Here is a 13,920-nt window from a genome sequence, read left to right on the forward strand (position 1 = left end):
GGCTCAGTCCTTTTTGGGCTATTTTGGGGGGTTTCCCTCCCTTTGAGGTTGCTTTCATATCGATTTCACAGACACATATGGTAGCCACAGCTCAAAGCAAAATCCTGGACCTGACTGACTTGCGGTGTGATACAGCAGCAATCTCCTTAGGTTCTTATACTCCACAAGAAAATAACCATCCCAGACCCTCCAAATGGCCCTATTTTCCAGAATCCTGCCTGGTTTCTGATTTGATACTGAAATGTCCCACTTTTCCTTAGGATGTCACTATTTTCATTAGAGAAATGTTGACGTGTATGGAGTTATCTGACCCCTGAGCCATCTAAAGGAAGCCATGTGTAGGGATTTTTTTTCTTATTGTTTAAAGTTTTATTATTTTCTTATATATGTTGCAAGCCACCCAGAGTGACTGGGGCAACGCAGTCAGATGGGTGGGGTATAAATAGTGACGAAATAATAATAATAATAATAATAATAATAATAATAATAATAATAGTAATAATAGAATAGGATGACACTACAGTGGTACCTCAGGTTACATACGCTTCAGGTTACAGACTCCGCTAACCCAGAAATAGTGCTTCAGGTCAAGAACTTTGCTTCAGGATGAGAACAGAAATTGTGCTCCGCATTGTGGCAGCAGCAGGAGGCCCCATTAGCTAAAGTGGTGCTTCAGGTTAAGAACAGTTTCAGGTTAAGAATGGACCTCCGGAACGAGTACCATATTTTTTGCTCCATAAGACTCACTTTTTCCCTCCTAAAAAGTAAGGGGAAATGTGTGTGCGTCTTATGGAGCGAATGCAGGCTGCGCAGCTATCCCAGAAGCCAGAACAGCAAGAGGGATTGCTGCTTTCACTGCACAGTGATCCCTCTTGCTGTTCTGGCTTCTGAGATTCAGAATATTTTTTTTTTCTTGTTTTCCTCCTCCAAAAACTAGGTGCATCTTGTGGTCTGGTGCATCTTGTAGAGCGAAAAATACGGTACTTAACCTGAGATACCACTGTACAGTGGTGCCCCGCAAGACGAAATTAATTCGTTCTGCGACTTTTTTTCGTTCTACGAGTTTTTTCGTCTTGCGAAGCACCAATGTGTATTGACGGTTTCCCATAGGAATGCATTGGCGGTTTTTTTAAAAAGGCGCAAGATGTTTCGTCTTGCGAAGCAAGCCTATAGGGAAATCTGTCTTGCGAAGCAGCTCAGAAAATGGAAAACTCTTTCGTCTTGCGAGTTTTTCATCTTCTGAGGCATTCGTCTTGTGGGGCACCACTGTATTTTCATTAGAGAATTGTTGGAAGGTATGTCATCCCCCCCACCCTTAGACTAAACATGATGTGTAGCCTCTGCCCTCCCCACAGCATCAGATACCATGTAGCATGTAGAAAAGAATGAGCATGAATTTGATTATGAATGCCACATCCCTTCAAAGCTTGGATAATCGAACAAGCATTGTTAGGAAAAGAGAGATGTTTTTGCCGATGCTCTGGCAAAGGATTTCCATAGTAAGATGAGCTGTACAGTTCTTTGGCTGCTGAACAACAGAAGAGGTTTTGTGTGAGTCTGCATAAGTATCAAAATGGCAAATGCCTTCACTTCCAGTAGTTTGAAGTGAGCAGTCTCGAGCACGCAATACTGACTTCTAGATGTCAAAAGAAGAGATGGTTAGCATGATTGGGGTTCTCTGTGTTTTATCAAACAATTGGGCTGTCTCCCTCTCTTATTATGTAATTGGGTCTCCTCTCCCCCCCCCCCCGCCCCTGTAGGGGTAGTGAAACTTATCTCATTGCTTTCATCGACTGGAAGAATAAGGCTTTTGATTATGGCTAGTGTTTTACAGCCATTGATCCATGCAAACAGAAAACTTTAAATCAATGGGGAGGGGAATAGTAACGAGTGAAGTAAAATCAGTAAACAAGCAGTCTCTTGTTGCTAGTTCAGCTTGAATGGCCTTAAGTATAATGACTGTAGATTAACTATGTGGCATACAGCTACAGGAAGGAATATGGGTTCCCAGTAAAGATGAAGAGGACCAGGGTCAGTGCCAGATTTACAAAAGATATCCCGGTTTCTGATTTGATTCTGGAATGTCCCACATTTCCTTAGGTTGTCTCTATTTTCATCAGAGAAATGTTAGAGGGTATGGTAAAAAGGTAAAGGTACCCCTGCCCGTACGGGCCAGTCTTGCCAGACTCTAGGGTTGTGCGCTCATCTCACTCTAGAGGCCGGGAGCCAGCGCTGTCTGCAGACACTTCCGGGTCACGTGGCCAGCGTGACAAGCTGCATCTGGCGAGCCAGCGCAGCACACAGAACACCGTTTACCTTCCCGCCAGTAAGCGGTCCCTATTTATCTACTTGCACCCGGGGGTGCTTTCGAACTGCTAGGTTGGCAGGCGCTGGGACCGAGCGACGGGAGCGCACCCCACCGCGGGGATTCGAACCGCCGACCTTTCGATCGGCAAGTCCTAGGCGCTGAGGCTTTTACCCACAGCGCCACCCGGGTCCCTAGAGGGTATGGTAGGATGTCCCTATTTTTATTGAAGGGTATGGAATTATGCAACACCCCCCCCCCCCGAAGCCCAGGAGATAAGTAACTATGCAACCTTTAGAATGCATCTGAAGGCTGCCCTGTAAAGTTTTTTAATCTTAATTGTGTTATTTATATACGTTACAAGCTGCCTATTGTGGCTGCGGCAACCCAGTCAGATGGGTGGGGGTATAAATTATCACCACTATCATCAAAATAAAATAGGATGTCCCTATTTTCATTGGTGGAATTCTGGAGGGTATGAACTTCTGCATGCATTAGAATGGTGCGGTATGGCAGTGGTTTTTCAGGCTTTCTGCCTACAAGTTGCCCTCTCTCCTTTTGGACCTCTAGGTTATAGAAAGCTTGGGTATTACAAAAAAAAAGGGTTCTCAGGTATGTTCTAGGATACACACCAAGGGTATCAATAGCTATGCTTTGTCCTAACAAGGAGAAAACTTTCAATGGCAGGAGTGAGCTCATTTATGACAATCTAACCATTGCAGATTGGTCTTGGCCATGCGCAACTTTGGGGAAGGGTGAGGGAATGTGCAAGAACTGTGTATTTTCATTAAAGCCTCTCTATACGGATCAAGCCATCCAGATGTGAATCTTCAAGGCAGGAAGGAATGACAGTTGTTATATGCTGGGAAATGCCAAACCCTTCGCTAAAGGGTATGTATCTAAAGATATGACAGCCTTATTGTGAGTAGCTAATGGTGAGTAGCTACAGTTGAAAACTAAGGGAATAATTGCTATGGGTAATATCCACACTTCTCTCCCCATGTGCTTCCTGCCCTCCCCCAATCTGCTCTGGAGGGTTGGAGGAAACCCTAGGACAGATTTGGGTAAGGGCACACAGAGGGAAGGAGAAAAGTTCTGTTGTACAAGCAGAAATCCTTGCGCTGACAAGATACACTACTTGAATACCGTCTTAAACCAGTCTGCAGTTTTATTTGAAGAGAAATCCCCCACTCAGAAGCTGATTTCTGTTTTAAGGTTAATACAGTCCCCCCGTTTAAATGACGAAAGGTAGAAATGACCCAGCAAGTATATGTCTTATATTGATTCAGTTCATTAGTCCACCTAGCACAGTTTTCTGTCTGTGATTGGCCATCCTGCTCCCTAGATCTTTCAAACTCAAAGGGTCTGGATATTACACATTGGGTTTTATGCATGTACAGTGGTGCCTCGCAAGACGAAAAGAATCCGTTGCGTGAGTCTCTTCGTCTAGCCGTTTTTTCGTCTTGCGAAGCAACCCTATTAGCGGTTTAGCGGATTAGCGCTATTAGCGGTTTAGCGGCTATTAGCGGCTATTAAAGGCTTAAGGGATTAGCGGATTAGCTGCTAAAAGGCTATTAGCAGCTTAGCGCCTTGGAAAAAGGGGGTGGGGAGCGAAAAAAATATCTCAAGAATTGCAAGACATTTTCGTCTTGCGAAGCAAGCCCATAGGGAAATTCGTCCTGCGAAGCGCATTGAAAAACGGAAAACCCTTTCGTCTAGCGGGTTTTCCGTCTTGCGAGGCATTCGTCTTGCGGGGCACCACTGTACATACTCTGCTTCTGAAGAATGGGATGTATTTGCAAGGAGTTTAAAGTTTTGAAAGAAACTAACTATAGCCAGTAAATATAACCAGACTTTCTGAAGTCCCGTGTAAATGTGCCAGCTTTCTCTGTAATTTTTCTCCCCAAAACCAAAATGAGGTATAACCCGGATACTCAGCATAAAACTAAAAATGGTACCCGCACACTTGGAAGTAAATTTCATTGAACTCATCCGGGATTTACTTCTGAACAGGTATGCGCAGGATTTCTCTATAAGTGAGCTTTGGGGTGGCATATCTCTTTAAAGGCTTGAATTTTAGAGAAAGCTGAGGATCCGGAAAGAAACTAGTCCTTGCAGTGGGACAAATCGGAATATTTCAGGTTGCGCTTTACTAGCTTTCAAACTGCTGCAAATCTAAGATCTAAGATATGTCAAGAAAAATTAACTGCACAACCCTTTCAATTTGTCCCTTAAGGGAACCCATCATTAGCATACTTTAAGAAAATATGTTATGCTTGAGCAGTAATTATAAAGTCACGACCTTGTGGGAAAATGCACATAGGGCTATCCTCAGAAAACATTTTATAAATGGAAATTAACTTAAGGAACAACGTTGGAAGTGTTTCTTTTGATGTTAATCAGAATTTAGTTTAAAAACAAAATGTCCAAAATAATTGAAAGTTTCCCCAGTAGCGTATTACTCCTTGCAACAGAAAGGGAGTAATCTAGCTTAAATCTGAAGTTGCTACACATTTTTTGGCATGTTTTAGCCGGAGGATCCAGGGAGACCTTATTAAGCCTCTCTTCTTCTTTTTTTTAAACGGGGAAAAAAAGAGCACCCCTTCAAAGAGATGTTCTTTGCTTCAATACTGACAGCAGGATGCAGTAGAAGCTTGGCTGACAAGCACGAACTCTGTACTTTGAGATCCCCAAAGCGAAAATATGCAACTGAACAAGTTCCTACTTGAAGAGCTAATGGACTGTTATCATTAAAAGAATGACAACACGTATGGCCATTTTCGATTAGCTTATAAGCCTGTGGAGCAAGGCTCTGCGGTTTTGTAATGATTGTGGCACACCTCATAGCATTAGGTGTGTTAAAAAAACCCAACACAGTGAGGATTGTAATTTATGACGATGAGAAAGGTGTGTTTTATAGCTTGGGCCGGTTCCCATTTGGATGTTTACGGCTGGGTGGCTGCAGCACCAAGTGGAGACTTGCATGTGTGGATGATGAATCCTGGGTCACACACAGCTCACAGATAGATCTTTCATATCACCTTTGATGCAATGCTTTCCAAATTCATGTTTAAGGACTAAATGCTATGATTGTGTACTTGGGAGTAAGTCTTGCTTGAACTAAGTGGAGCTTACTCTACACAGGATTGAACTGCAATAAAAACTGCACTCAGTGTAAGAGTCAGATTCTTCACAGAGAAACTCTCCCTTTCTCTGATTTATAGAGGGGGAAAGGAGGATTGCATCCATTGGCTCCGGTGACATGAATCATAACTGCATATGTACTGTGACATATTTCTGAAGTGGCAACTGGATGTACAGGAACTTCTACAAAGTACTCATAACTCAAGACAGGAAGAAACTCATTCCCATGCATGTTCTGCAACAGAACTCTATGACCCCTTATGGTGCACCCAGATCACTCAGAAAATCTGATTGTTGTTCGAAACCCTTCTGATTAGGCCTTTAAATTAAGCCTTTAATGTGGCAGCCCCTGCCCTGTGAAACTCCCTGCCAATAGAAGCTACTTGCCTTCTTCTATATGTCTGCTAAAATTGTGTTTTTGAGACAGGTCTCTACAGTGTGAAGTTCTTTGCAAGCATTTACTGATGCTTTTAATGCTGTAGCTGTTAATTTGCATGATTTATACTGCCTCACTGTATTTTTTTAAAAATGAAAGTGCAGTCTATAAATGAATTAAATCGCTAATAAATAAATGTTGCATTTTTTTTTTACCAAATATAAAAAAGGGATAAATTGGCTATGCATTAGACTATATGCATAGGGACGCGGGTGGCGCTGTGGGTTAAAGCCTCAGTGCCTAGTGCTTGCTGATCGAAAGGTCGGCGGTTCGAATCCCCGCAGCGGGGTGCGCTCCTGTTGTTCGGTCCCAGCGCCTGCCAACCTAGCAGTTCGAAAGCACTCTCGGGTGCAAGTAGATAAATAGGGACCGCTTACTAGCGGGAAGGTAAACGGCGTTTCCGTGTGCGGCTCTGGCTCACCAGAGCAGCGATGTCACGCTGGCCACGTGACCCGGAAGTGTTTTCAGACAGCGCTGGCCCCTGGCCTCTTGAGTGTGATGGGCGCACAACCCTAGAGTCTGTCAAGACTGGCCCGTACGGGCAGGGGTACCTTTACCTTATTAGACTATATATATGGCAAAAATGCAGTATGCGCATCAGAAGCTGCAAAACACAGGTGCTTGTTTTAACTCCACTCCCCTGACTTTAACAATGGTAACAATTTTTAATACACAACATGTTAAGATGTGCTATATATTCTACTGTAACTGCCATGTTAGCTTCTGCTTTTGGAGGAAAGGAAAAGAAGGGCAATGCAGGTTTGTTTCTGCGCCAGGAAATCATTCCTGACTGTTCTTGTCATAACATTAGATATGTGCCAAAGACAAGTAATGTAGGAATTGCAGATGCAGACTGGGTATGCAAGAAAAGAAGTGTGTTTGCTGGTTGTCTGTTATCATATTGCTGGTTCTGTAAATGTAAGGTATCCCAGACTAAACCTAAACCCTTTGGTCTTTTAGTCTAAACAGATTCGCGATTTTGGAGTTGTCGGCTTGTGAGAGCCCATCACTCTCTGCCGCGGTCTGCTTTCAACCAGTGTAAATATTAGGATGTAAGTCATTTCCCCATGGAGCTTGGGCTTCAGTTCCATGAGAGGAAAGTGCTACTGCTACACACACACACACACACACACACACACACTGAGAAAGAGAAAAGCCATGGGACCTCCCATGTGCAAGGATGCCGTCCACTTATGTTTACAAGCACCAGTTCTTTCTCCTTGGGAAAATCCCATCTAATTGCAAACGTAGCCAGACAGATGAGCATAATAATTAGGGGGACATTACATAGATTGTTTGAGGACCAGGAGGGTTCTTATGCCCCATATTAGTGTCTTAAAATATGGAAATTTGAGGGCTTTAACTATTTAGTTCCATGTTTACCAAACCTGGGTCTCCAGCTGTTGTTGGACTACAACTCCCATCATTCCTAGCTAGTGGGACTAGTGGTCAGGGATGGTAGGAATTGTAGCCCTAAAACAGTGGAAGACCCAAGTTTGGGAAACCTTGATTTACAGTGGTACCTCAGATTAAGAACTTGATTTGTCCTGGAGGTCCGTTCTTAACCTGAAACTGTTCTCAACTTGAGACACCACTTTAGCTAATGGGGCCTCCCGCTGCTGCCGCGCTGCTGTTCTCATCCTGAAGCAAAGTTCTTAACCCGAGGCACTATTTCTGGGTTAATAGAGTCTGTAACCTGAAGCATCTGTAACCTGAAGCGTATGTAACCCGAGGTACCACTGTAGTTGAATAGAACTACTCTTCAATAAAATTCTCTTCAGGACAATGCACAACAAAATTCAGTTTAGCAAAAGTTTAGCAAAAAGAACAGTTATGAAAGAATAACTAAGAAGAACAATAGTAAAACTCAAACAGAACAAACTGCGAGAGAGCCCATATAAGGGTCACTAATGGTTTTTGCCTGGCACCTAAATGATAACAAAGAAGGTCAAGTCAAGTCAAGTAACGTTTATAGGAACATAACAAAGAAGGTGCCTGCCAGTGTTTAGCCCTGCCCGGCACTGAAACCTGAAGTCTCCTCAGAGGATGAGCAGGACACCCAAGCAGAACTCCTGCCACATCAGCTGCCTGGCTTCTAGGCCAGCTCTGAGGCCTGACCCCCTCCTATTTCCCCCAGAGCCATAGGAATAGAGGTGACAGTGATCCAGGTAGGATCTTCAGGGCCATCACTGTAATATCTGGCAAGCAGCACGTGATGCTATTTGGGAAAAGAAGGAAATGCATGGAAGCACCTAGTCTGGTCCCATCCTGGCTGAGAGCCAAGAAGCAGGTAGAGTTTTCTGCTCCTGAATAAGATCCCAGTGTGAGCTGGCTCATCACTGAACCAACCACAGAAGCAATTGTTCCCATGCGGTTTCAAATGCCAGCCTTCCTCAACTGGGGAAATTGATAGCACCAGGTGAGCCACCACCAAGAAGGTCCCTGTCCTGTTAGTCATCCTCTTTTCCTCAGATGTGGGAGAACCTGTGGGAGACCCTTTCCTGACGACCTTAAGTTCCTTTCTGAGCATGAGCAATGATGCCATTTGCTAGAACTGATGGACCCTCTTTGCTCTGGCAAATGAATGAGGTCATAAGAAGACATTCAGGTTTGTGACAAGTTAGCAAAGAGAAAGTCAAGGAATGAGAAAAATAGCCAGGCAGAGGCTGGATACCTTTATTTGAAACAGCTTCTGCTTAACACCAGCAATTTTAGTGATAACACTTCGCAAGATTGTTTGCATTTCTAGTTAAAAGATAAAAGTTGCTAAAAAAAATTTATTTGTAAAGTTCAGTGGGTGATATTGAACTAAGCAGAGTAGGCCCACTAAAATAACTAACTTTCACACCATGTTCATTAATTTCATTGGCTCTATAATGAGCAAAAAGTTAAACATCACTGTGTGTGTGTGTGTGTGTGTGTGTGTGAGAGAGAGAGAGAGAGAGAGAGAGAGAGAGAGAGAGAATAGATCAAAACAACTATCTTCTTTTTTCGACTTCCTTTGAAGACATGGCTATAGGGACTGTCTCAATGAGTAATTCTAAATTTACCACTCTTGATTTCTATAATGCAGGGCTGGTTGGTTAGCTGGATTTTTCATGCTCATGGAAGCATGGTTTCTTCTTTGACATTTGTGCAACAGTATTAACACATCATTCAAAGTTGAACTTGTCATAGATATTCACATTTGAATATTCATTAAAGGTAAATCAGCTATACAAATGTGATGAATGAATTTGAATTGCACTCTCTAGTTTCATCCCTGCCAGGCATAGAAAGCAAGGCAAATGAAGAAGAAACTGAAGGAGTATTGGCAAGCTCTGTTACATGTTCTCCTGGTACTATTTATTTACATGTGTCTAAATTAATCTTGCAATTCCTTCTGTTCCTCCCTTTCTCACACCCTCTGCTTTCCCACATCCTCTTCATGTTCATCACACATTTTTTGCACATTTCTTAATTGTCCAATGTGTACTCTAAATGGAGTGCAGATTTGGGCTCAACAAATTCTTTAGCTCTGAAATGGCCAGCATTCTATTCCCAGGCAAATCAATTAAATATAATTTTGCACTCGAAAACAGAAGGCCTTCATCCACACTTTGCAGTTCAAGTGAGAATTATTGGTCACTAGGAGGTTACGACAAAATGGCAAATCTGCAGCTCTGTTCAAGATTGCCATTTATAGATCAGAATGTTCAAAGAGGCAAATATATGAGCAGGCAGGAGGATTGATCTGCTGGCTGCTGACGTCTCAATGGTCCTTTGTACGGAGAGAGCCTCTTCTTTGCTGCAGTTCCTAGGACATTAGAAAAGTTGTTCTCCAAAACCGATTACCAGTCAATTTTCCAGTCATCACTTAACATCATCAAGCAACTATCACACAGGTGTGAGGTAGCCCTTCCAAGTCATCTTCTTGGAAGTAGGAATATTTGTTTGTTTGCTTGTTTGTTTGTTGCATCTTTATCTCACCATGTCCTCAAGAAACTCAGAGTAGTATACATGGTTCTTTTCTGCCTGGGCCTTTTTCCCCCCAGTCAGAACTTGTAGGAACTTAGTAATGTCACCTCTTATATGGGCACCATTACCATTCTAAGAGAAAAATAGCACTGCTTCTCATTTTTGTTAGGGATTGTAGGACAAGACCTGCCAAGGAAAACAAAGAATTTATTTATGTATGCTACAACAGCGGCAAGAGTCTTGATGGCACAAGGATGGAAGAATGAGGAAACCCCGACAAAAGAACAGTGGCAAGAGAAACTGATGAACTATGCGGAACTGGCTAAATTGACACACAAATTGTGAGATAAGGACAACTGTGACTTTAAAGAAGAATGGGGGCTCTTTACAAATTATTTAAAAAGACAACAAAATGAATTGGACTCCTTGGCAGGTTTTGAATGAACATGCACAAATTTATTGAGTGTTAATATAGTAGACAGATAATAAAAGGATATATGCAATTTTACAGTATGCAGAGAATAACATGAGTTGAGAAATCAGAGAGAGGAGCTGAGGGAAGTTTTTTTTTGGGGGGAGGGTTCCTTGGGGAGGGGGAAAAGGGGGGAAATAATGAAGATTTTTTTTGGATAATTTGTTATGTTGAAATTGTTAATAAAAAACATTTAAAAAGAAAAAAAAAGAAAAATAGCACGGCTTCTGCCCATTTTATCCACACACCTACCTTGCGAAGTAGGTTAAGCAGAGACTGTATCATGATAACCCACCTAGCTTAAGGGGTCAGTGGTCCCTCCCCAGTCCAGATCCCTCCCCAGGTTCATCTGTTATATCACACAGTTCGTCAGTTCTGCCTTCACAGTTCTGATAATTATCACATACGATTAATATATTTTTGTCCCTTCTCCATACCTTTCTTTTTAATTCAGTAACTATTCTTCTTTTTTAATTCCTCAAGTACTACCCTGGGTAAAGGCAAGCAGTGGGTCACTTGAATGTCAAAGTCATAGCTTTTCACCCAAGGTGAGTTGAGAAGGCTGAAAAGCTGTGCTTAAGCAGTTCCTGCTCATGTGTGATAGAACCATCACAAGCTATTGCCGATAAGACCTTTCTACATCACTGCACCATCAGGTATCTCATGCATTTTATATTTGTGCTCGAAATCGCTAACCAAGTGCATTATCTTGGAGCCTGAATATATCTGAAGGACAATGTGCCTCCTCACATCTCTCTGTGGTGGTTACAATCTTCAAGATCAATTATACTTAACTGTTTCCCTGGGCAGGTTGCATTCCATTTTCTGGAAAATCTGTGTCCATTCTTCATTTTCAGTGACACTCATACAAAGGCCAGCTTCCAGTACACTGTGGCTGTTTAGCCGAGCCTTTGTCTAACCAGTGACATGGATTCTGAATACAATCTGAGAGGCTGGAGTTTTGTATTTAAAGATGCAACACTCTCTCAGTCCAAAGAGAATATTTTTTTGAAGCACACTGCAATTGCTACACACAGACCCTTTAAGATTGTTTCACCATATATGGAACCTTGATTACAAAAACTAATTTTCTGGATTATGGCAATCTGAATGACAAAGGCAGGCACTGCAAAGTCCACAATTGGAATTCTGTTTTCTGTTTTTCTGCACTTTAGTTTCCTCAGGAAACAAAACAAGTTTCCTGTAGAAAAGAGAGCCAGCACCCACCAAGTATTGGACTCCGACATGCAACAATTGTCTAGTTGTCAGTCAGGAAACCTTCTGAGTGGCCTTTGGCCAGTTATCTCTCTCAGTCTACCTCATAGGATTTTTGTGTGGATAAAATGGGATAGAATCTTTTTATATGCTACAATAATGTGGTAATGTAAGGCAACGGGTTCGGGTGTTGTGTGCTGTACGACTCTAACCCAACCTGGCTTTCTCTGATGTCTGATTTCTCAGTAGTACCATATTTTCTTCACAACCTTGAATTTACAAATTCAAAAGTATACTATCCTGTGCATATTTACTTTGAAGTATGTCCCTCTAAATTTAATGGTACTTGTTTCCTAGTACCTATGCTTAGGGTCATTGCCCAAGAATCACAGAAGATTTTGCACAAGAATAATAGCTTACAATTTCATTACATTTGACCCCTAGCCTCAAGTGTATAAGAGAAATTGTTTGTACGTAATTAACTCTGTGATTTATCTACCTAGAAAGCAGCTGCCCAGATAATCAGCTGAATAAGCCTGGCTCTATATTCCTTACTGTTTCTTGCTGACATGTCTGTGAGATGGTAGCTTGCTAAACGACACCCTTTAGGAAACGTGCTCTCATCTATTTCTACTATGCATCCCTTAATAGTAGGTGTCACATGTTCTCCAAAAACACTTTTATGAGGAGGCTGCATATGCAATATTTGACACCAGTCCTTTGAAATAACAAGGATTTGTTGGCACGTGCAGGAAATTTTTCTCCCAGTGGTTTTCTGTAGGAATGTTTCAAGCAAGCTGCCACATTGCCATTGGATCATATAATGGAAATAATCTGTTCAAAGCTGCTTCGAAAGCTTTGCTTGCTTCTTTATATTATTCTAAGTCAAGAGAAGTTGTGTGTTAATGGTTTTAAAAAACAAAAAAAACCCCAACACCATCTGTTACATATAACATTAAAAAAAATTCAAATGGGAAAGAAGCAAAAAAGTATCTTAATTCAGAGACTGTAAATGATAAAGCCTTATTTCCGCCACTCTTGTAGTTTGCTATGAGGGGAAATACGGCCCAGATTTAAAAGCAGAATTAGTTTTGTTTCTACAAAATGGAGTAACATACGAACCCTGCCAAGAATGGATGTGCAATGATGAATGCCAGAATCTGAAGCCATGTGTGCAGAATTCTGGAAAGTGGTAGCCATTTTGTTTAAATGGTTTTCTCCACTTTGGTGAGTGTCTGTTTTGAGGGCCTAAGATTCTCTTTCCTTCAGGGATTAGAAAGGTTGCAAGAAAATCTGTTCCCATATATGAGTACAGGGAGTGGTTTGCAGAGTATAATGGTGCTTCTGAGAAAAACAACAACAGAAATGTCTGTTGGAAAACAGCATGGAGTGAATGGGCAAGTATGTTTTCGAAGGCTGTATGTCAAAACCTGGTATTTATCCTCATGTACACTTTTTTTATATGTGATTACTTTTCTCTCCATGTATAATTAATCTAGGGTTTAGAGGAATTAAGTGGATACTGTGAATGCAATAGAGAATCCATGTAAACATATCATTGGCCTTGAAAGCTTTAGTCAGAAGGAAAGACAGAAGGAATAGAGAATGAGTCAGTGTATTTTAAAAGTTCACGAGGCCTGTTCACATCTGAAATTGGCTAAGCCCAGCTAGCCCTCCAAGCTAATCCTTAGCCCTCCTTGCACTGATTTTGCAAAAATGAGGGAGGGGAAATAGGCAGAGTGATAAGGTGGACAGAAGGATTAAACCTCTCTGCCTAGTTGAGCACCCTTGTGGTAGGGATGGGGGAGAAATTCAATTCATTTAGCATTTAAACGTGATTGAACCTAATTTAGTCTGGTTTGGACCGACAATGGAAATTCCCTCCTGTAAGGGCGATGGCCATTTGGATAGTCTGCCCTTGGAGACTGATGGAACATGATGCATTCCAGATGTTCTAGGGGGATTTTTCAGTGAAGAAAATTGGTGATCCTGTCAAAGCCCTGGTCTCACTATGGAACAGCATGATGAATGGGTGCTTCACATGACTGCTCCTGAGCACCCTCTGTGGTGTCATGGAGCCCAAGTGATCCCTCAGTATTTTGAGGAACTCCAGATTATGAAACAAGTGGCAAAATTCTCACTCTGAAGCTGACCAAATACTGGTTAGAGCACATTATTGTGCCCTACCATGTGGAAGTGCAGACTGCAGAAAAAGGCTCATTTGTATTGCATCCTCTGTTAGCCAGCCGGCAGAGTTATTTTGGATGGTCTGGAGGTTACTGACACCCATTGTGGGGGAGGGAGTTCTGGAGCATTTGAAGATCTATGTCAAGGAGCTGTCAGTGAGGCAGGTCATCCACAGGGCAGGCACACACAGAGAAGGCATGGAAT

The sequence above is a fragment of the Podarcis tiliguerta genome, assembly GCF_965153285.1.
Source record: "Podarcis tiliguerta genome assembly, chromosome: 4".
NCBI lineage: Eukaryota > Metazoa > Chordata > Lepidosauria > Squamata > Lacertidae > Podarcis > Podarcis tiliguerta.